Source organism: Chrysemys picta, chromosome 1 (genome assembly GCF_011386835.1).
Source record: "Chrysemys picta bellii isolate R12L10 chromosome 1, ASM1138683v2, whole genome shotgun sequence".
Taxonomy (NCBI): Eukaryota; Metazoa; Chordata; order Testudines; family Emydidae; genus Chrysemys; species Chrysemys picta.
The window spans coordinates 157,122,297-157,143,997 of record NC_088791.1 but is presented as its reverse complement, the minus strand read 5'-3'; the positions used below and the strand labels follow the sequence as shown (position 1 = coordinate 157,143,997).

The 21,701-nt window shown below is 42.1% G+C and overlaps 2 protein-coding genes across 9 annotated transcripts in view; one reads left to right on the top strand and one right to left on the bottom strand.

Moving 5' to 3' along the window:
- CMSS1 (cms1 ribosomal small subunit homolog) overlaps positions 1-21,701 on the top strand; it is a 363,702-nt gene that overhangs the window by 198,760 nt on the left and 143,241 nt on the right. The gene's annotated exons all lie outside the window — the stretch shown is intronic.
- The window catches only part of FILIP1L (filamin A interacting protein 1 like), a 303,273-nt gene that overhangs the window by 193,164 nt on the left and 88,408 nt on the right, over positions 1-21,701 (bottom strand). The gene's annotated exons all lie outside the window — the stretch shown is intronic.

Sequence of the window (21,701 nt, the reverse complement as noted above, 5' to 3'; positions counted from 1 at the left end):
AGAGTACTTGGTAGCATGAGTGTAATGGAGCTGCCATGCCAGGAAGCCAGGGATAAGTTCCAGAGCTGATGATGGAGACATGGCTCCATATGCCCCAGGATGTGCCATGTTAGGGGGCAGGCCCTGTGGTCTTTCTTCAGAGCGGGGGAGGCAAACGCTACTTCCCCAGTGAGATGTGAAGGGGATTTCCAAGAGGGGAACCTCTCAGAAATTTCTTCCCATGGGTTTTACTTGTGGGAGGTGGTGATCTGACTCTGAAAAATCACTTCAGGACAGAGCCCTGTGTATGTTGAAAATAATGGACCTTGCTTAAGTGAATGCAAAGCTGTAATGTGATGAGGATCCTTAATTATACAACAGCTTACTGTATTTATGTCATATAAATTATATATAAACTGTATATCAAAAAGGTTCATAAACAGCCACAGGACTTCTTGGTGCAGTTTTTAAAAAGTCTTTTACAATCAATGTCACTTTTTACAGTTGGTTGTAGACCAACATATTGTTTTTAAATGTCTGACCATTTGTTAGCCCTTCCACTACTTTGTTTCAGTTTAGTTAATGAGGTTTAGAGGGGATGCTGTGTAGGAGAAGAAAGGAGCATGTAGTATAGATGGTGCCAGTGAACATAAATGGATGGAAAATATGCACCAGTTTACTAACAAATGGTATGTACAGTGGAAAGAAAGTCTGTTCGTCTCTGAGTTCAGTTTAGGAAAACATCTATCCCATGTTTGTTTTGACTTCCAGAAGTTGCCAGGCAAACAACAAACTGAACCATTTAGAATAGGATTACTGTTTAATCCTTTGAGTGCCTTCAGATATCCAATGTACAGTCAGCAATATGGCATCTGTAATTCCTTGATGCCGTTCTACCATAATATTGACAGAAATTGGAGAATTGTAACATCATGCTTAAGAGTTTCCATTTCTTTGATTGCAATTCCAAAATAGATTTTGCACAGAGGTTGAAGTATTCCCAAAGAATGACCATCTTTCTACCAGACAGAGGTCAGCTAGCTTCTGGTTTAGAGACAATCAGGTTAAAAATTAGTGATAGATTTCAAATAATTCCATTATTAGCTGCATGTGCTCTGTTGTGAGGAACACAAAACAATACCTCTATCTCGATATAACGCCACCCGATAGAACACGAATTCGGATATAACGGTAAAGCAGTGCTCCAGGGGGGCCGGGCTGTGCGCTCCGGTGGATCAAAGCAAGTTCAATATAACGCGGTTTCACCTATAACACGGTAAGATTTTTTGGCTCCCGAGGACAGGGTTATATCGAGGTAGAGGTGTAGTTAAATGTGAACCGTTATCTAATTAAGAGATTGTGTGAATGGAGCCTTGCCATAGGATAGTGGGATCCAGCGACGGGACATTGATCCTGTGGTGTTGCTCAGTTACAGTGACTTTATCATTCGTGTGTTTGTTTGGATTTTTTATAATACTGACATTGGGCTTGGACCTGGAGTTCGCTGTTGATCCTGTACCACAGCCTGCTCTGGAACTGGTTTCAGAAACAGAGTCACTTCATGCTCCTCTCTTGGAGCCTGGTGCTGGCTCCCAGCAGTTCCCATACTGGATTCAGGAGACAGCATGGCACCATTCCGGCTGGCCAGGTTGGCATGCACCATGGTTGGCTCCGTGTTGAGCTCTGTGCCCAGCCCCGGTCAAACTCATAAAATGGGCATGAGATTGGCAAATTGCCAGAGGTGCGGTTCTGGTCCCTGGTCTTCTGGTACTCGCTCTTGAGCTGCTTAAACCACTCCCAGCACTGGTCACTGGTTAGGCAAATTTGCAAAGCTGTCAGCTTTTTAGCTCATGGTCATCCCTGGTACCGGAGGTTAGCGTGATTTGTGTATAGACGAAAGGCAGGTTAGGCTTGAGCTTGAGTCTGAGCCTGGGCTTACATTGCAGTGTAGACATACCCCAAGAGACATAGAAGAGAAGGCCTGGTCCGTGCCTTGAGGATCTTACAATCTAAATCAATGTAGTTCTTTATTATAGACCAAATGACTGATATAGATGTACTCATTTTGTCTGATAGCTTTTTGTTTGACTGCTGTGGTGTTGTTATGTATTTGTTCATTTTGTATTACCATAGCATCTAGGGGCCCTAGTTGTGAACCAGAACCTCATTGTGCCAAATGCTGTAAAAACATTGACTAAAGCACTTACTCTAAGATGGTCAGTTTACTGTATATTGGAACAAGTTACCTAAGAACATGGTGGATTATCCATCAATCAAAGTCTTTAAATTAAGACTGGATATCTTTCTAAAAGGTATGTTATAGCCCATCAGACATTATGGGCTTGATGCAGAAATTACTGGGTGAGGTTCTATGCCCTGTGTTTATACAGAAAATCATATTGTATGGTCATAGGAGTCCCTCCTGGCCTTAAAATTTTGGAATCTGGTTGCTGGATCACACAAGATCTTCTAAAACCATTCTGTGTGTGAAATAGGATCACACAGCAGTATCGCACCTGTGAAATTCTGCTTCCTGCTATAAAGCCAGTGGAGATGGCATGGTGATGAGTGACAGTGTAAGAGCCTACATTGGTAGGAATTAAACACACTGTTAGATAACTTTGAAATTGTTGAAAGATCGCCAACTGTGTGCACTTAAATTACAGTGTTTTCAGTAGCTTCCCTTTCATTTAATTTCACAATTTAAAGCAGTCTAGTAGGACTTGGTGGGGAAAAAAAGACTCTTTGCTAATGTGTGAATGAAGCTATTTGGTCAGCATTTAGGCAAACAAACAACACTGGCGGTAGTGCATGAGGCCGCTCCAAGGAAGTTGAGAGAAAAACTTTAGCTAAGGAGCTCTCTGAATGTGAAATCACCATGGGTATGTCTACACTGCAATTAAAAACCCGCGGCTGGCCTGTGCCAGTTGACTCAGGCTCGCTGGGCGCAGGCTCAGGGGCTGTTTAATTGCGATGTAGACATTTGGGCTCAGGCTGCAGCCCAAACTCTGGCACCCTCCCACAGCATGGGATCCTAGAGCCTGGGCTCCAGCTGCAGTGTAGACATACCCTAAAGCGGCATTCAGTGAAGGGCAGGGGAAGGAGTGGGTCTAACAGCAACATAACATCAATGGGCCTCTTGGTGTTGATAACTCGAGCCATTGTCTAGTGGAGGAGTTGAAGACATACTTTGCCTCTGCTGGTACCCCCTCAAACTCTGCCAACTTTGCACCTTAAAGTTGAGGTTCCGTACTGCACGTAGGAATCCTCTGACTTAAACTAGCATTTTTGCCTGAGTAAGGACTGCAGGATTTGGCCCAGTCATTATATCTGAGTTTAGATGGCAATATTAAATGCTTCATATGCATTAATTTAACCTAACAATACCTCCTGTAAGCGATAGGTTTTACAGGTGCAGAAACGGACAGGCAGATGATGTGACTTGCCCAGAGCGACAAAGGGAGCGTATTTCAGGATAAACTCCTGTGGCCCTGGCTCCGGACACCATGCCAGTAGAAATTAGTAAACTACTCAAACTTCATGTTGACTTTGCCCAATTAGAACACTGCAATTTAGAATAGTTTCTAAGCAGAGCAGACATTTGTAGGTATCTGCATAATCCACATCTGTTAAATATAAAAGAACTACAGTTAAGCAGTCATGTAAATAAAGGATATAATGCCATTCTGAGGTTCTGGTAACTTCATAACCCATGTGAGAGCTGCTATAGCTCATTTATTGCCAACCTCCCAAAATGCAATTTTCTTGTTGCATTTTTTTCCTATTTTAAGTACCAGAAAAGTTGTGTTGTGCATCAGTGTGACACATATTGACAGTAATCTCTGTGTCCTCACATGAATAGTGCGACTTTAAGTGCACTTGACTGCTCTGCTTGACTTTTTTTAGTCATTATCCCTTTATTGTAGTTGTATAACATGCTGCATTATGCAATTATATCACATATTAATTCCACAGAAAGATAAGGATTTCAGTCAGCTGCCACTCAGGAAACACAGCACAATGGTATCCTTACCAGAACCCTACGTGAGCATAATTACATCACTTCTTTTCCTCCACAGAACAATTAGTCATTTTTGTCCCACACCCTTAAATAGTTACCACACTTAAACTCTCCTTCAGGCAGTTGTTACCCTGTGCCCCATCCTCAAAAAGACTTGACAGAATGTTCAAGGAGGCAGGAGCGGAGAATTCCCAACCTTTATGATGTGTGAGAGAGGTCGGATGTTTACATGCAGTGTTGTGTAGGAGCTTCTGTTGCCTTGCCCTGGAATAGGCCTAAATTTACGTTCACAGAATGGTATGCTCACAGTAAACAGCCTTTGCACTGATCAAAGGCTTCGGATCCACTTCAGTTAATCACCCACAAAAGCAAGCCATTAATGGCCCTTGTCTGCTGTGAACATTATCCTCTAAGAAAGAGAGCATTCTAAAATGGCTTTATTGAAAATGACAAAAATGGATAATTTAATTGAACAAATTTATTTTTATGAGATTTTAAAAGGATGCTTTTATTTTTAGTAAATAGGTTTTAGTGTATCTGCGTTAAGTTTAAAATGTTGATGGAAAGGTGTGCGTGTGTGGGGATAAGTGGGGGAGAAATCAATAAAACAAGTCCTCTGGTTTTAATTTTGGGGCGCACAGATTAAACACCTAATATGTTGCTCTCAAAGGAAAAAATGTTGTTATGGACATATGATGTACATGCAGAGCAAATGCTGGCTGTTTTACGACTGAACGGTACTAAAATCCTGTTTATTGTCAGCCTTTTCACATATGAATCATGTTATTTAATCCAGATTTCTTTGAAAACCACAGCCAGACATGCAGTATGGATGAACACTCAAAGAAACCGATTGGTGTTATGCACTCTGTCGCTTTTAATTTTGTTTAGCTTAATCATGAATTGACGCACAGAGGGAGAAATGTTTATTTCCATTATCCATATATTAAGAGTTACAAGTTGAGGTAATGCTGATTAAAGGGTCACAGTCAACTCAGAAATCATATGTCTGTCAGAAAAATATTTCCGTTGTATTGTTACAAGAAACAGCTAAGTTTATTGTAACCAAAAGATATTGAAGCAGGGACTTTTTGTTGTGTGTTCATACAGCACCTAGCACAATGGGGCTCTTAGGTACTACCGTAATGCTACTACTAATTAGAGAAACACGTCTTTTTGGTTTTTTTAGTCCATGATGTGTGCTTGGCAGTTGTGTGCATGTGAGTGTGGGGGTGAGGATGGGGGGTCCTATTTCACTGTTTCCCTTGTGTAGTCAGGAAGGATGAGTACGTTTCTCCCTTTGTTTTGTATGGGTCTTTCACACAGTGATAGAGGGGAAGAAAAAGATCAACAAAAATTAGGAAAATTGTGAAACCATAGAAATTGGCATGGAGACTAAGGGGCAGGTACCTGAAAACTCATTTAATTTCTTACTTTAAGTGGACTAGATTTGAAGTAGATGGCATCCTTTTAAAAATACAAATATCTTTGATCTTTTCTGTTGGCGGAAGCCTTTTAAACCAAATTCCTGTCTGCTTTGTGTGGATGCTAAGGACTAGATTGTGACTAAACCTGGACAGAGGGAGGAGAGAGAGAGAGGATACCGAACACCTTCCCCATTCATTCACCTCTTTCTTACCCTGCAAAGGGACCAGTCATACTCTCAGGTCTTTTGCACCCTACCTGAGCAAGTTTCATAGTCAAAATTTATTATGGGTGCATCTCCTCTAGTGGTAGCAACACTGGAAACTATAGTGTAGAGCAAAATTGGGTATTTTAATTATTGACTTGTCAAACCCTAAATACATCTGCATTACAGCTTCCATTGTTGCTACCAGCAGCAGAACTGTTCTTATACACTCAGCTCCTGAACACAAGGACTTCTCTGGGTTGCTGCAAAGTGTGGTGCTGGCCTCTCTAGAGGAAGCAACAAGGTGAGTGTGACAACAGGCTTGCTCTCTCCCCCATCCTCAGGAGCCGGCTGGCAAGGGGATGCGCATCTGCTCTGCTCTTTCCAAGGGAGGATCACTTTTTCCTGCTGACATCTGATAGTCCTTGAGGCATTATCCCTGATTCACACACAATGCCTCCACTCCCCTTCTGCAAGATTTTGGGCTTACATGCATACTCTAACTCTAACAAACTCTTATAAGCAGTGCCATGGGATTTTCTCAGTATCCTTGAAAAGAATGTCCCCTCCCCCACACTATTGTGCAGAGGATGCCACCCTATTCTGAAAAGTCGGCTGTGTTTCATTGTTGCAGTATGAAGCCCTTGGTCAGCTTTCAGGCTGAAAGGAGCTAAATGTAAACCACACCTGAGTATGAACATCTAACTTACTGTATTTTCTTTTTTCTAGACCCATTCTCTAACCATCCTACACAAGTCATGAAAATCAGAGTGCTGTAGATAGGAAATAAGTGTTCCGATGCATTTATTCCAGTTGAGAATGTATGTGCATGGTAATGCTTGTGAAGTTGTCTTCTTATCCTCAGACTGTACTGCATACACTGTAATGCTTTCCACTTCTGTAACACCTACAGTCTGATGGTCCCAAGCTGCTTTTCAATCATTAATTAAGACTGCTATTGCTTCTGTGGTCATTAAGTATATATTCCCATTTTTCTGACACAGAAATGACAGCACAGTGACGCTAAGTGATTTTTCCAGTCTTACTGAGCAAGTGAGCAGCAAGTGTCACTAGAATGCACAATTCTTGTCTGCCAGTCATCTGTTGAACCTCTAGACTGTGCTTTCTCCCTATTGTATAGTTAGTATGTTACATATAGTAAATAACTAGACATGTTTCTTTGGAGCTGATAGTAAACTGCCTTGCTGTAGCAAACATATTTGGAACAGTCAATAAACTGAGAGAGGTCAATTGGGAGTAATCAATTAGCACTTTGTTAATAAACCTAATAATACCATCTAAATGGGACTGAATCCTTAAAGGATGCACTGACATCCTGTGTCATAATCTTATGAGCAGATTTCCTTATCAGTCAAAACTTAAGCAGAAATATTTTTTTAATTGTTGATAGAAAATGTCTTCTATTTAAGTGCAGCCAATGAGCTCTGGGTTAAGGACAGGTAAGTTCTAATATTCCAGAATATATAATGTTGAGGGGAAGAGGTTGATAAGGAAATATAGGTTTTAGGGTCTTAGTTTTGTGTGTACAAATGCGAAAATTTCCACTAATATACAAAGGGGTCAAATCTTGCTTACGGCAGTAGTGTGCTGTTCAAATAAATAAGACTTAGTTATGTGAGTAAAACAACAGGATATACTAGTAAGTTTATAGTGAAGACCAATATGCGGGAATGCTACGTTCTTAAGTCTCCTAGTAAACGAGCTATAATTAACCGCTAGTATTCTTGTTTTTCTTCTTTTTTATATCTGATTGTTCAGGTAGGCTCGGGATCGGCAACCTTTCAAGAAGTGGTGTGCTGAGTCTTAATTTATTCATTCTAATTTAGGGTTTCGCGTGCCAGTAATACATTTTAACGTTTTTAGAAGGTCTCGTTCTATAAGTCTATAATATATAACTAAACTATTTTTGTATGTAAAGTAAATAAGGTTTTTAAAATGTTTTAAAAAATTCATTTAAAATTAAATTAAAATGCTGAGGCCCCCAGAGTGGTCGCCAGGACCCGGGCAGTGTGAGTACCACTGAAAATCAGCTCGTGTGCCGCCTTCGGCACACGTGCCATAGGTTGCCTACCCCTGAGGTAGGCCATTAATTCTGGTATTTTTCTTATATCATATGTGGATAGAAGAAAAATTGTGCTCATCAAATATGAAATCAAAAATATTCCCCTCATTTGTTTTTGCAATAATGATTTTGGATGGATGGTACCTATTTCTTTATATTTTAAACTGTAAATGATTTTCAGATAGTCCTATCACATAATCACACTTATTTTTTATTTCTTTTTGCCGCTAATTTCTTGGGTTTTTTTAATTGTCCTTTTTTGTATCTTGAGAATGCTGTAGAAAAATAATTTACCTGTAGCAGGAGTTCAAAAGTTATTTCTTATTTGGAAGTGAAGAACAGTTTTCAAACAGCAAATATCAAATTTAGCATTCCTCAGACCTATGCATTTTTAATCTAATTTTTAAATAATCTAAAATTTAGATCTAGAATAATCATAATAGTAAAATAATCTGTGGCTCAATCGTGTAGTATGCTGAGTACCCACATGACTTCAGTGGGAGTTGAGAGCACTAGCTACTGGACACAGTTGAGCCCAAGATGAGAAGAGAGGCAACTATCCCTTCTATGTCTTTTTCCTGGCAATATTGATTAACAACTTTTGTAAATGTTTACTCTTGGTTTTGTTTTAGGGGATTTAGCTGGGTTGCAGAGGAAGATGTTGATTTAAGTTGTTTATGCTTTCCTCCTTATTCATCATCACTCAATGTAATGTGTAAAATCTATTATGCTATCTCTTTCACTTCTGAAATAAGGGAATGTTTTACATTCACATTCTTAGTATGATGTTGCCACAGAACAGTCCTGATAATGTTTCCTTGCTCAATCAAAACAGAAGCGACTTTGCCAAAATCGTTTTTTGTTTGCTGAAAAATTTAAAAAAAAATTTTTTTTCATCAAAAATTTTCAAGTCAGTACCCTTGGTAGGACTCAGATATTTGCCAATAGTGTAGGGTCATAAATGGTTGTGAAGTGTTTTTTTAAGTCCGTCAAGAAATCTGAATTGCATTGCAAGTAATTTGTTTTGCCCAATGTTTAAAGGATTTAGTTCCAGGAATTTTATACAGTGTCTTTGTCTGTTGGTGGAAAATCCTGACATGTTTTTGATATTGTATGCGTGGGACAATTGGTGGTAAAGCTGGTTTGCTGTGTTATGATTCTCTGTTCCAAATGTTAGCTGATGTTGAAACTGAAGAGCAAACAGATTTATCTGGGAAACAGCAAAAAAAAAAAAAAAAAGGACTTGAAAATACAATAATTATGAATGGATTAAATGAAATATATGATGCTTCTCTTTGAAATTAGTAGCTTGTTGACCTTGGGGTAAAACCTCTTGTGTGGGTTATTTCCATATAGAGCATTAGGAACCATGTCAGATTAGATTCACCGAGATTCTGTCTGTTTACCTTGGAGGTGGATTTTGCCCTCTTCCCTCAGCATTCACTTTATCAACAACCACAAAAACTAGAATACCATGCTGTTAATTATATTATATTGGTTACTGCCTTTCATGTGGGTCATACATAATATGCAAAAAAAAAAAAAAAAAAGAAAGAAAGAAAGAAAGAAAGAAAGATAGAAATGTACAGAGTCCTGATTAGTCAAATAACATACTGAAGGTATGATATGCATCCGAAGAAGTGGGCTGTAGTCCACGAAAGCTTATGCTCTAATAAATTTGTTAGTCTCTAAGGTGCCACAAGTACTCCTGTTCTTCTTTATACTGAAGGTAATCATCCTCCACTCTTCATTAAGTCTGTGATTCAGGAAGGTACATATGCAGGTGCCTGACCTTAAGCATATGAATAGTCTCTCTGATTTCTGTTTGATGTGTTTAAGTACCATGCTGATCAGGGGCCTACAGGCCATTTAGCACCTCTCAGGTTTAGGCCTCTAATTCAGTGTAGCAGCCAATTATCTAAGGCCTGGTCTACACTATGACCTTAATTCGGATTTAGCAGCATTAAATCAAATTAACCCTCACCCGTCCACACAACGAAGCCATTTATTTTGAAATAAAGGGCTCTTAAAATCAATTTCTGTACTTCACCCCGACGAGCGGAGTAGCGCCAAAATCGATATTGTCATTTTGAATTAGGGTTAGTGTGGCCACAATTCGATGGTATTGGCCTCCGGGAGCTGTCCCACAGTGCACCATTGTGACCGCTCTGGACAGCAATCTGAACTCGGATGCACTGGCCAGGTAGACAGGAAAAGCCCCGCGAACATTTGAATTTCATTTCCTGTTTGCCCAGCGTGGAGAGCACAGGTGACCACAGATAGCTCAGCTCATCAGCACAGGTAACCATGCAGGCCGATAATCGAAAAAGAGCACCAGCATGGACCGTATGGGAGGTACTGGATCTGATCGCTATATGGGGAGAAGATTCAGTGCTAGCAGAACTTCGTTCGAAAAGACAAAATGCCAAAACTTTTGAAAAAATCTCCAAGGGCATGATGGAGAGAGGCCACAATAGGGACTCAGATCAGTGCCGTGTGAAAGTCAAGGAGCTCAGACAAGCCTATCAAAAAACAAAGGAGGCAAACGATCGCTCCGGGTCAGAGCCGCGGACATGCTGCTTCTACGCCGAGCTGCATGCAGTTCTGGGGGGGGCCGCCACCACTACCCCACCACTGACCGTGGATTCCGAGGCGGGGATAATCTCACCAGCTAAACCTGAGGATTCTGCGGACGGGGAAGAGGAGGAGGAGGACGAGCTTGCGGAGAGCACCCAGCACTCCGTTCTCCCCAACAGCCAGGATCTTTTTCTCAGCCTGACTGAAGTAACCCCTCCCAACCCTGTATCCAAGACCATGACCCCATGGAAGGGACCTCAGGTGAGTTTACCTTTTAAAATATAAAACTTGTTTTAAAAGCAAGTGTTTTTTAATGATTACTTTGCCCTGAGGACTTGGGATGCATGTGTGGCCAGTACAGCTTCTGGAAAAGTCTGTTAACGTGTCTGGGGATGGAGTGGAAATCTTCAGGGACATTTCCATGAAGCTCTCCTTGAGATACTCCAAAAGCCTTGCCATAAGGTTTCTGGGCAGTGCAGCCTTATTCTGTCCTCCATGGTAGGACACTTGACCACGCCATGCTTGCAGCAAGTAATCTGGTATCATTGCATGACAAAGCCTGGCAGCGTATGGTCCCAGTGTTTGCTGGCATTCAAGCAACATCCGTTCTTTATCTCGCTGTGTAATCCTCAGGAGAGTGATATCGCTCATGGTAACCTGGTTGAAATACGGGAATTTAATTAAGGGGACAGAGGTGGCTGTTCCTACTGGGCTGTTTGCCTGTGGCTGAAAAGAAATCCTTCCCTGCAGTTAGCCAAGCACGGGGGGGGGGAATTGGCCCTGACCTTTTTGCGTTTGGCTAGCAGGGATCTTCCCTGTTACCAGCCACGCGGAGGGGGGAGGGGTACAGCGATCATCCCAGAGAATTGGATGGGGAGGGGGGTTTAGTTTGTTTTCTGCTGCTGAAAGTTAACAGGAAAACCGCAGCAGTCAACGGGCTTTGCTTGGTATGTGGGAAAGGAGGGCGCAGAAGCCGAAAGACAATGATTGCTTTGGCTACTTGCATCACAGTAGCCCCCACAGTAGATTTACCCACTCCAAATTGATTCACAACTGACCGGTAGCTGTCTGGCGTTGCAAGCTTCCACAGGGCTATCACCACTCGCTTCTCAACTGTGAGGGCTGCTCTCATCTTGGTATTCTGGCGCTTCAGGCCAGGGGAAAGCAAGTCACAAAGTTCCAAGAAAGTGCCCTTACGCATGCGAAAGTTTCGCAGCCACTGGGAATCGTCCCACACCTGCAACACTATGCGGTCCCACCAGTCTGTGCTTGTTTCCCAGGCACAGAATCGGCGTTCCACGGCTATAACCTGCCCCATTAACAGCATGATCTCCAAAGCACCGGGTCCCGCGGTTTGATAGAATTCCATGTCCATATCCTCATCACTCTCGCTGCCACGCTGCCGTAGCCTACTCCTCGCCGCCTGGTTTTGCAGGTTCTGGTTCAGCATAAACTGCATGATAACGCGCGAGGTGTTTACAATGTTCATGACTGCTGTCTTGAGCTGAGCAGGCTCTATGCTTGCCGAGGTATGGCGTCTGCACTATTCACCCAGGAAAAAGGCACATAACAGTTGTCTGCCATTGCTTCCCTGGAGAGGGGGGAGGATATACCCAGAACCACCCGCGACAATGTTTTTGGCCACATCAGGCATTGGGATCTCAACCCAGAATTCCAATGGGTGGAGGAGACTGCAGGAACTATGGGATAGCTACCCACAGTGCAGTGCTCCAGAAATCAACGCTAGCCCCGGTACATGGACGCACACCACCGAATTAATGTGCTTAGTGTGGCCGCATACATTCGACTTTATACAATCTGTTTCCAAAATTCGAATTATATAAATTCGGATTAATCCCGTAGTGTAGACATACCCTAAGGCTTGGTCGACACTACATACTTACTTCAGTATAACACACCCTGAGCAATTTAGTTATACAGACCTTAACCCCCCCTGTAGACAGTGCTATGCCTGCAGGAGAGCTTCTCCCGCTGACATAGCTACCACCTCTTGGGGAGGTGGAGTTAGTAAGCCGATGGGAAAGCTCTCTCCCATCGGCTTAGAGCATCTTCACCAGACATGCTCGAGCAGCGCAGCTATACTAGTACATTTGTACATTTGTAGTGTAGACCTGCCCTAAATGTATTGTATTAAGGTAAAATATACTGATCAACTGGGCTCCATGTCTCTAATTGTTGTTAAACTACCGTACTACCTCAATGCTCTGGTTCATGCTTTTTTTCTTTACCAGTGGTTGATTACTTTCCTTCAGCTTTAGACTACTCTACTTTGGTTCCAGGTTGACCTGTTTTAAAAGATCACTGCTTTGGTAGAAATTTCCCCACTAAATTAAGGCAACAAGCAAAAGGGACTAGAAATAGGCTTGTTCACCATGGAAAGTTCTTTTCATTATGTTTCTAATCTGGGCTCCTTCTGTATCCAGAACTTTTTATCCTGCGTCACTGAGTTTGTTTCAGTTCCTTTCTACCCCCTCTCACTCCTCCATATGTGTATCTTTTTGCTATCCTTTTAATCATGCTGAAAAGAAGAACATGACTAGCGTGATATCCAGACAATCTCCACACCATTCACAAGAGAGAAATTTATGCTGAGGAAGGCAGATTCCTGGTGGTGGAACAATTTGTATAGTGCGAGGTGCTGAAAGCCATTGAACCAAACTGTAAACCCTGTATATAATGGAAATCACTTCAAGCCAGGGGATGCAGCAACACCCGTAGTTCCAGCACCTATGGCCGACTCATGGGCCTACAAATGCCACTGGGGTGGCATTTATGTCTGATTAGTTAGCTGATACTACAACAGTTTCTGTGTATCCCATGAACATAGCAGAGATTCATTTTCACCTACGTATCTTGGGTTCTCATATGGTCCCTATTATGGTAGTATCTGAACACCTCCTACTTTTTAATGTATTTATCCTTACAACACCATCGGATGAGGAAGTGGTATTATCCCAGTTTTACAGATGAAATAGGTAGGCAGAGTGAATTGCTCGAGTAAGTTGGTGGCAAAGCAGGGAACTGAACCTGAGTCTTCCAAATCTCAGGCTAGTATAGCATTTGACATTGTTCCTTTAAATCTGATATGAAATGGCTGGTAAAGCTGTAATTTTTATGTTGTGTTTATTGTAATTCACTTTTAATACATCCCCTCTTGTGGTTCTTTGGTGTTGTGGTAATGACTGTGGTACATTTGCCCAGACTTGCAAATGTAATTCATAGTGGGGGAAGAATCTAAAATGTAGTTTTTCTCATTAACAGTTAACAGGAAAGTACTGCCTGTGTGCAAAAATGACCCTGCTGCATATGTTACTTGTATTTTCCAGCACAGGGAAAATATTTATTTGCTCTTTCATTTGCATATTATATATTATTAAATGTAGTAATTGTTATTGAGTTTTGACATGTTACACTTTTTGTGCTTTTTAGTTTCTAAGTTCTCAGCAAGCCTATAAATGATATATTAAAGCTTTTCCCAGGAGAAACATATGCATGGTTCCAGTTAATAACATTGGCGTTTTAATAAGGAAGAGCACAGACGTGATAGTGGTTTGGGAGGCAGCTGAAGTAACATCTAAAAACATCTGGTGCAAGTTTCTTTAGGAGCTCAAATAACTACATAGACATTAACTTGGGTAATCTTTTTTTTCTATATTCTATCCAACTTAATTCTTTCAATTATGGACATTTGCATGTTCATCATTACAATGGTTGGGCCCCCTCAACTCTACCTACATGCCCTGAGCTTGAAACAATGAGTATTTATAGGGCTGTAAAGGATGATTTGTAAAAACGACAGCTTCACTTTCAAAGGAAACACAATGCATCATTTGATTTTTCGTGTAAATTAAAAAGCTTTTTGACATTTCCACTCCTATGTTCAATGATTGTTTGCGGATAGGGGATTCTTTGGGATGTGTTATACTAAAGGTGTCTATATATCATCTTAGATCACAGGTGGACTGAGTTTTATTTCTACCCTGTCACCCTCCATTTGCATGTGTATACAAACAGGTTCAACCTGATTCTCCCTTTCTGTCCTGTTTTCCAATTACAGATGAAGGAATTTTTCCTCATAGACCTTCTTGGCCTAAGAATATTTCAGGGACACTTACACAGGAGAGTTGATATTTCTATTTGCTAGCTTGGTATCTCTGGTTACACTGCTGGGTAGTCGGCGAGAATAAAATGAAAAATATTCCAGGTTCTCTGATAAACTGTCTTTTCTGTGAATTCTGATAAGTTATTTCTTGGGAAGTTCGCTGAGAAGCTTGTTGCTGGCCAACTTCAGCAATATCTTACCATCTCAAATGTTTTAGATCCTTGTCAATCAGGCTTCACACCAATAGTAACTGATTTTCTCATGGCAATGGACACAGGACAAACATCTTAGCTAATACCATTAGACCTGTCACCAGCCCTTAATGTGTTTGATTGTGAGGTGCTCTCAACGCAATTGCAGGCATGTGTGGATAGAGTTGCTTTAACAGTGGGGGTACGCTTATTGCTTTCAGAGGGCAATTGCTCTTCTTCAAGGCCTCTTACTTGTGGAATTCTAGAGGGCTCAGTTTTGGGGTCTTACTTGTCCAGCATGCAAGTGAAGTCTGAGGGGAAGACTGAGGCACTGTGGGCTGCAGTGTCATCAGTCTAGTGAGGTGGTGTGGCCTCCTCCAACACAGAGGGGGAGGAACCACCTTCTGTGCCCGAGGGGGTGGAATCAGACCTGCCTCACCCCTCCCACCGGAAGTGGGTTCCAGAAACAGGAAGTATAATAGGCAGAGCCTCTGGCTCAGTTGCAGCCAGGACGCCAAGGGAGACAGACATGTCCTGCTTGCTCCAGCCTGCTGACTCTGCTGCCAAACCCAGCCACGCCCTGCCCGCTGGGGAACCTATGTCTACCTTGGACCCACCAGAGCTGCCGTTCGCCCCCTACCCGGAGGAGACGGAAGATGCCCCGTGGTTCCAGGTACAATCTGAGGGGAGCGGAGGAAGTGGCTCAGGGACAGCTGACTTCAGTCTGCCTGTAGAGCTGCCTGAAGCACGGTGTGCATGTTGTGGCTGGAATCCCCGCTGACCCAGTGGAGGACCATTCCACCACTGTTAGGGCCCAGGGTTGGGGCCTGGTGGAGTAGGGTGGGCCTGCCCCCCCCCCCCCCCCCCCCGCTACCCCACTCATGGGGTGGCAGCCTCCTCTCGCCAGGTCAAGAGACCTGCATTTGTCAGTCATCCGCCAGAGCTAGGACGCCCGACTTCTGGGTTTTTGCTCTGTCCCTGCACCAAGGGCTCAGAGCTAATTCACTCCTGGGTTTTTGCTCTGTCCCTGACTATCGGGCTCAGAGCTTAATTGACTACTGTGTGTTTGCCCTGCCCCTGGCTAGAGGGCTCAGAAGTGACAGATTGTGTTGGCTCTGCTTCTGCTTGAAGGGGCCCAGAGTTTATAGACTCTGGCTGCTGCTTAAAGGGCCCAGGGACTATAGCCTACGGGCTGCCCAGCCCCAGCCTAGGGCCACAGCCTGTTGGTCAGCCCTGTTAAACTGGTCAGGACGCTAATGCCTGGTTTACCAATTCCCCTCTGATACTAGCTGGCGATCTTGACAACGTAGTGAGGTGGGGTGGCCTCCCTCCACCCGATGAGGGGAGGGATGACCGTCACACCACTACATTAGTATGTTGATGGAACACACTTCTCTGTCTCCTTTTCACTAAGCATGGACACAGCAGTCCCAAGGCATAATGAGGTTGTAGTGGACCTGAATGTCAACTGGTTAGTTTAACCTAAATCTGGACAGGATCGGGGGCTGCTGGTTGTTGGAGGCATCACTTTGAAGAAATGCCAGGGATCATGATGGTATACTTGTTTGAGGGAGCTTGCCCACGGATTGTTAAGGGACCACATACTGTAATGTCTCTTCACATAAAGAGCCCAGATAGCAGAGGGAGCTAGGAATTAAGCCCCCATTCATTGTCCTAGCCACAGAGAGTCATGCATTTGACACCTCCTAAATATAATTAGAGTAACATGATCTACCTAGTGCTGACCATGGGAACTACTTAGAGGCTTCATCTGATGCAGATGTATCTCCCTGTCTTCTAAGTGGGACAGGTTCCACTTGTTGCATATGGATTATATGTCTTGAGAAGTTACTTCGTTAATTAGAAACTGACCTATTCCAATTTCTTATGTAAATCAAAGCAGTTTCATATATATTCAATATATGATAATCCAGAAAATCCATTCTAATCTCTCACATGATGTTATTGAAGTATTATTGTTACAAAGCAGATTATTGCAGTACAAAATTTTGATATCTGGGCCACATGTTCTCAGATTGCAGGTCTGATCCCTTTGGGAGAAGGGGGCTTAACCAACCAATCTGTTCTTCCCATATTGTCAAATGGGAGGGAGAGGTTGAGAACCTCTGATTGATTTTAAAGATGATTAAAATAACAAAAACATTCATAATACCCAAAGGGATAACACCATACTGTAGATGAATTGCTTATTATGTTAGATGTCTTCTTAGTTATATAAATGCATAACTCTAGTCTTATATCGCTAATCTTGCTTTTTGTCCACTAATTACAACATTTTTAGAATCTATAATCTGTCCTGTTTTAAAAGAACATATTGCTTCCAGGCTGAGTCCTTGTATGCCAAGTTTAATTTGAGAATGACTTTTTATAGGCAAATGATGAACTCCTGAAAAAACAAACATATCCTTAATTGTAACAAATGAGTTGCTATAGTATTATGAATGTAACCTAATGTCAATAGGGCTAAATATTTACTTTCTAGCTTATTTAGTTCAACTTTGTTCCTTTCTAAACTACACATTTCTCCGCTGCATCCCTTCATCAACTGGCTAGTCTTCCCAAACTCATAATCTCGGTATCTGTGATGTTAAAGAAACCAGAGTGTGAGGTCAAAATTTCCATTACATAGCTGGACAGGAATTTCAAGGAACAATGCCAAAATCATTTAAAAAATAAATTTACAGGAAAGATGACTCATCAATCAACAATTGCAGTGCTAGAAAATAGAATTAGTTGTATACATTCTGGTAATAAAAAGAGACAGAATGCAGTCGGCATGACAGGCAGGGGTGAAACAGGGTAAATGTGCTTCCATAGCTTTTTTTTTTTTATCTTGACCCCCATTTCCTGCCCTTCTCAGACAGGAGGAGATTTTGCAACTCTCAGTTCAGTGCAAGGATTAGCCATTGCAAATCTTAACTTTTCTCATGCCTCCCCCACATTAAAGCTACCTAGTAAGAAAAGTTAGCTGGCTTGTAGTGGCTTGCACTACCATATAATAAACACATGTACTACAGGTTTCAGGGTAGCAGCCGTGTTAGTCTGTATCCTCAAAAAGAACAGGAGTACTTATGGCACCTTAGAGACTAACAAATTTATTAGAGCATAAGCTTTCGTGGGCTACAACCCACTTCTTCGGATGCATATATAAAAAAAGCTTATGCTCTAATAAATTTGTTAGTCTCTAAGGTGCCACAAGTACTCCTGTTCTTACATGTACTACAGCATAGCAGGGATTCGAGAGGGCAGGGTAAGGGGCAATTTCCCTTTCTCCAAAATACTGAAATAATATAGTAAGAGAAATTTTCTAACTGTGAGATGCATTGGGCTGTGGAATAGTCTCTCAGGGAGGTGGTGGAAGCCCCATTGATGTGACATTTAAAACTATATTGGACAAAGCACTACAAAGTGTACGGTATCCAGGTAATATCCTGCATTGGCTCTTCGCCACCTCTCCCTTTAATCCCCCTCTCCCCCCCCCCACTCACTCTCCAGCAGGTTGGACTGGATGATCTGATAGGTCTCTTCTGTTATTTTTTTTAACCCAGCTGTGTCTCAGAATATTGAAATTGTTAGCCAGGCCAGCCTTAAGCATGAGCAAAATAAATGGCTGCTTGGAGCTTCACACATTGGGACCCCCACCTCTCCTGCAAGCTTTGCATTTCACAGCCCAACCCCGTGTCTTTGTCTAGTATGGGGATTGGAGTGGGTAAGAAATGACACATCATGATGCTGTCCCCTGCAAGCTGGAACAGAACGGAGACCATTCATAACCTGAAACTTCCCTGCCAGCAGGTTTGGCCCTGGGCGCAGCCATTTATTAAGGCAATCCTGATCATTAGCTGCTTCTGTAGAATAACTACTGCTAATGGTAATAACTGCATCCTGAGCTTCTAACAGTGTTGCTTTTTAGCCTCAGAGTTCATTAGCCCAGGATACAATTATTAATTTATAAATAGGAAGCACCCTCATGCAGCTGCCAAACTATATCCTGTTATTCTGTATTTCCTTTTATTGACAGGCTCTCTTCCCTGGAACAACAGTATGGAAATAATGGGACATGGGCAACTGGTCTAAAGGACTTGTAGATTACAGGCAATTTGCCTGCAAATTTTCCTGTAATGAAGCTTGATGCTTCAACATGTTACTGCCCTGACCATGTTATAATGTTTTGATCTTGCCTGTGTACACTAGACCAGACCACGTTACAAGGCTGTGTAACAAGCCATGTTACCTAGCTGTTGGCAAAGACTAGGCTGGATTCTTCCCTCTGTGCGTTGGTGTGGAGGAAGTTTTCCCTTTTTATACATGGAATGACCAAAGGGGTTGGCCCCTGAAGCTCAAGGATGTTGAAAGAGCTGCCAAAAGCCAGAGCCATCTGCAGGGAGAGGCCTGGCTTTGCACTACCTCCGGGCTTTCCCAACTTCATCTGTCTCCTGGGTAGCATGGCTTCTCTGGGAGTCAGTCAGCCAGAGGATTGCCTGCCCTCTGCTGACCCTAGAACCTGCCCCCCTCTCCAACAGGGGGAGAAGTTCAGTTTGTGTAGATGGAGCCCACCACCTAAGTTCATACTGACTGGGTCACTACTGAACTTGAATGAGGAGTCCCTTAGGCTTCAAAGGTAAGTATGCCAAGAAAGCAGCACATCTCACCATCGGCTTCCTCTTCACCTGGGTTCTTGTTCCCTCAGTTCTTTTTTTCATATGCTCTTGTGAAGAGAGTCCCTCCCCGCCCGCCCACTCCTGGGCTTGAATGAAAGGCTGGAGGGATAGCCACAAAACTCTCACCACCCATTTCTGTGCCTTAGTTTTCCCTCAATAATAATAAATGAAACAAGATCAAACCTCTACCCCCTTCCCACTCAACCAATGCAGAGTACCCCCTCTGTCCTTAAGAGTGGAAAGAACCTAGCGTGTATCTATTTTCTTTTCTTTTAAGGTATTATGATACCATGGTGATAAACGAGGAATTAATAAAACGCTCGTTACAGAGAGAGAGAGACTTTACTGAGAAAGTTCTTGTTTTTTTCCCCATCCATCCAACCATAACCTTATATGAACAATTTTTTCTTTTTATTTGTTTTATGGGAGGGATCATACTTTGTTACTCTTTACATAAGTATTCAGTACAAAAAATTAAAAAAACAATTTAATCCCCAAATGAATCAGAATAGCTTTATTGCTTAAATGTTGTAGAGGAATTAATTAGTATAAACCACTTTTAACATGCATTACTGTGAGTGTAAATATATATTGAATCATCGCTTTGTTTTGGGTGTTTTTCTATTATACTTTTGATAGTACTGTCAACTCTTGTTATAGCAGTGGAGGAGAGTTTCCTGTACTGCATGTCACCATGTTATTTCCTCTTTATTTTCCTGGGTGATAATCCCTTTCCTTCAGTGTTGTAAAGTAGGAAACTGAAATCTAATGCACTCAATAATCAGGTTATGAAATTTAGGAAGCAAACTAGAAATCGTAGGAGGAATGATAGTCCCATTTAAGTAAAACGTTACCTATATTGTGTGAGTTCCAAGTGTAACATTTAAATATATATATAGCAGTTCTTGACAGTTCACCTATATATATATATATAGGTGAACTGTCAAGAACTGCTGTGACATTTCATTCCAAATGGTATGTAAGTGGTTTTATAAAGCATTCCAACAGAGTGAAACAATTGGTGATGGTCCTGCTATGGGCGTGAGGTGCTTTTTTTTTCCTGCCAAGAGTGCTTCTCCCATATGGAACTTTTTTTCCTGTGTTGTTTTTGGTTTATTAAACAAACAAAAAAAAGCAAAACAAGATGTTCTATTGGGAAAATGTATTATTTTTATAAGAAGCATGTAAAAAAGAATGATGTTGAAAAGGGATATCCTTGATTAACCAAGCAGTGCTGGAATGGGCTGTCTTTTCTTAAAAAATATTTTGCTTTCCTTCTGAACAATATTTCTCCTTGGCCTTTAGTGAGGCTTTACCAGCACACACTGTAAAATGTTCAAAAGTGCCTAAGTAAGCCCAAGGCCCATATTCAAAAATGACAGGCGTTTAAGTCTCATGTGACATAGGCTTTTATGTGCCAAAGTCACTTTTGAAAATGGAAATTGGGCTCCCAAATCACTGAGGTGCTTTGGGTAAAATTTTCAAAAGTCACTCTCTTTCCAAACTTCAGTCTTCGTTGGCCATCCGAAAGCACAGGTCTCTAGTTTTAAAATAAAGTTCGTTTGACTTTTTTTAGCCCATGTGAGTTCTTGCTCTATCCATTACTGCAGTTATGGCTATTTAGAGCACCCATGTTCTCTTTGTCCTGGTGTCATCTCAGCCATGATCTTCATTCTTCTGGATTCAATAGTGGTCTGATAACGAAACGGATCTGGGGGAGCATGCAGTTGGCTTGCCTATATTTCGTATAGATTCCCTGATAACTGACTATATTGGATATAAGACTCCCTCATAATTCATAGGCTGGGCTCCACTCCCTGTGGAGGGCCCCCTGCAGAAGTATATTCTCTGTATTTCCTTCATACAGTGTATTTAATTTTAAAATAGATAGTGCCCCAGACCAGAAGAAGAGCTGTGTGGAGCTCGAAAGCTTGTCTCTTTCACCAACAGAAGTTGGTCCAATAAAAGATACTACCTCACCCACCTTGTCTCTCTCATATTCTGGGACCAACATGGCTACAACAACACAGCAAAGGACCCTGCAAACACCAGGCAGTTTTATACAAAGAGGAAAACAAGCCGCTTCAACAGCCAGACCCATTTGCCTGAGGTTCTCAGCATGGGTTCTCAGAGCTGCAGAAGATGGATCTGTTAGCAAAGTAAGTCTGGGATAGGATCGAGGGGTACGACCTGGTTCCTTATGAACCCAAGCTTCCTTTTCCCCTTCCCCTTGAAAAAGTGGTTCTGGGAGGAGCTATAAGAGCAGTTGCATGGCAGGCGGAGGGGTGGAGAATGCCTGTGGGCAGGTCGGGCATCACATCCACAAGTCAGAGGACAGAGCTGAACCTCATGGTGGGGAGTTTTTCTGTTTACTTTTTAGTTAGGTAAACTTAAATGCGTTGGTAAAAACAGTCA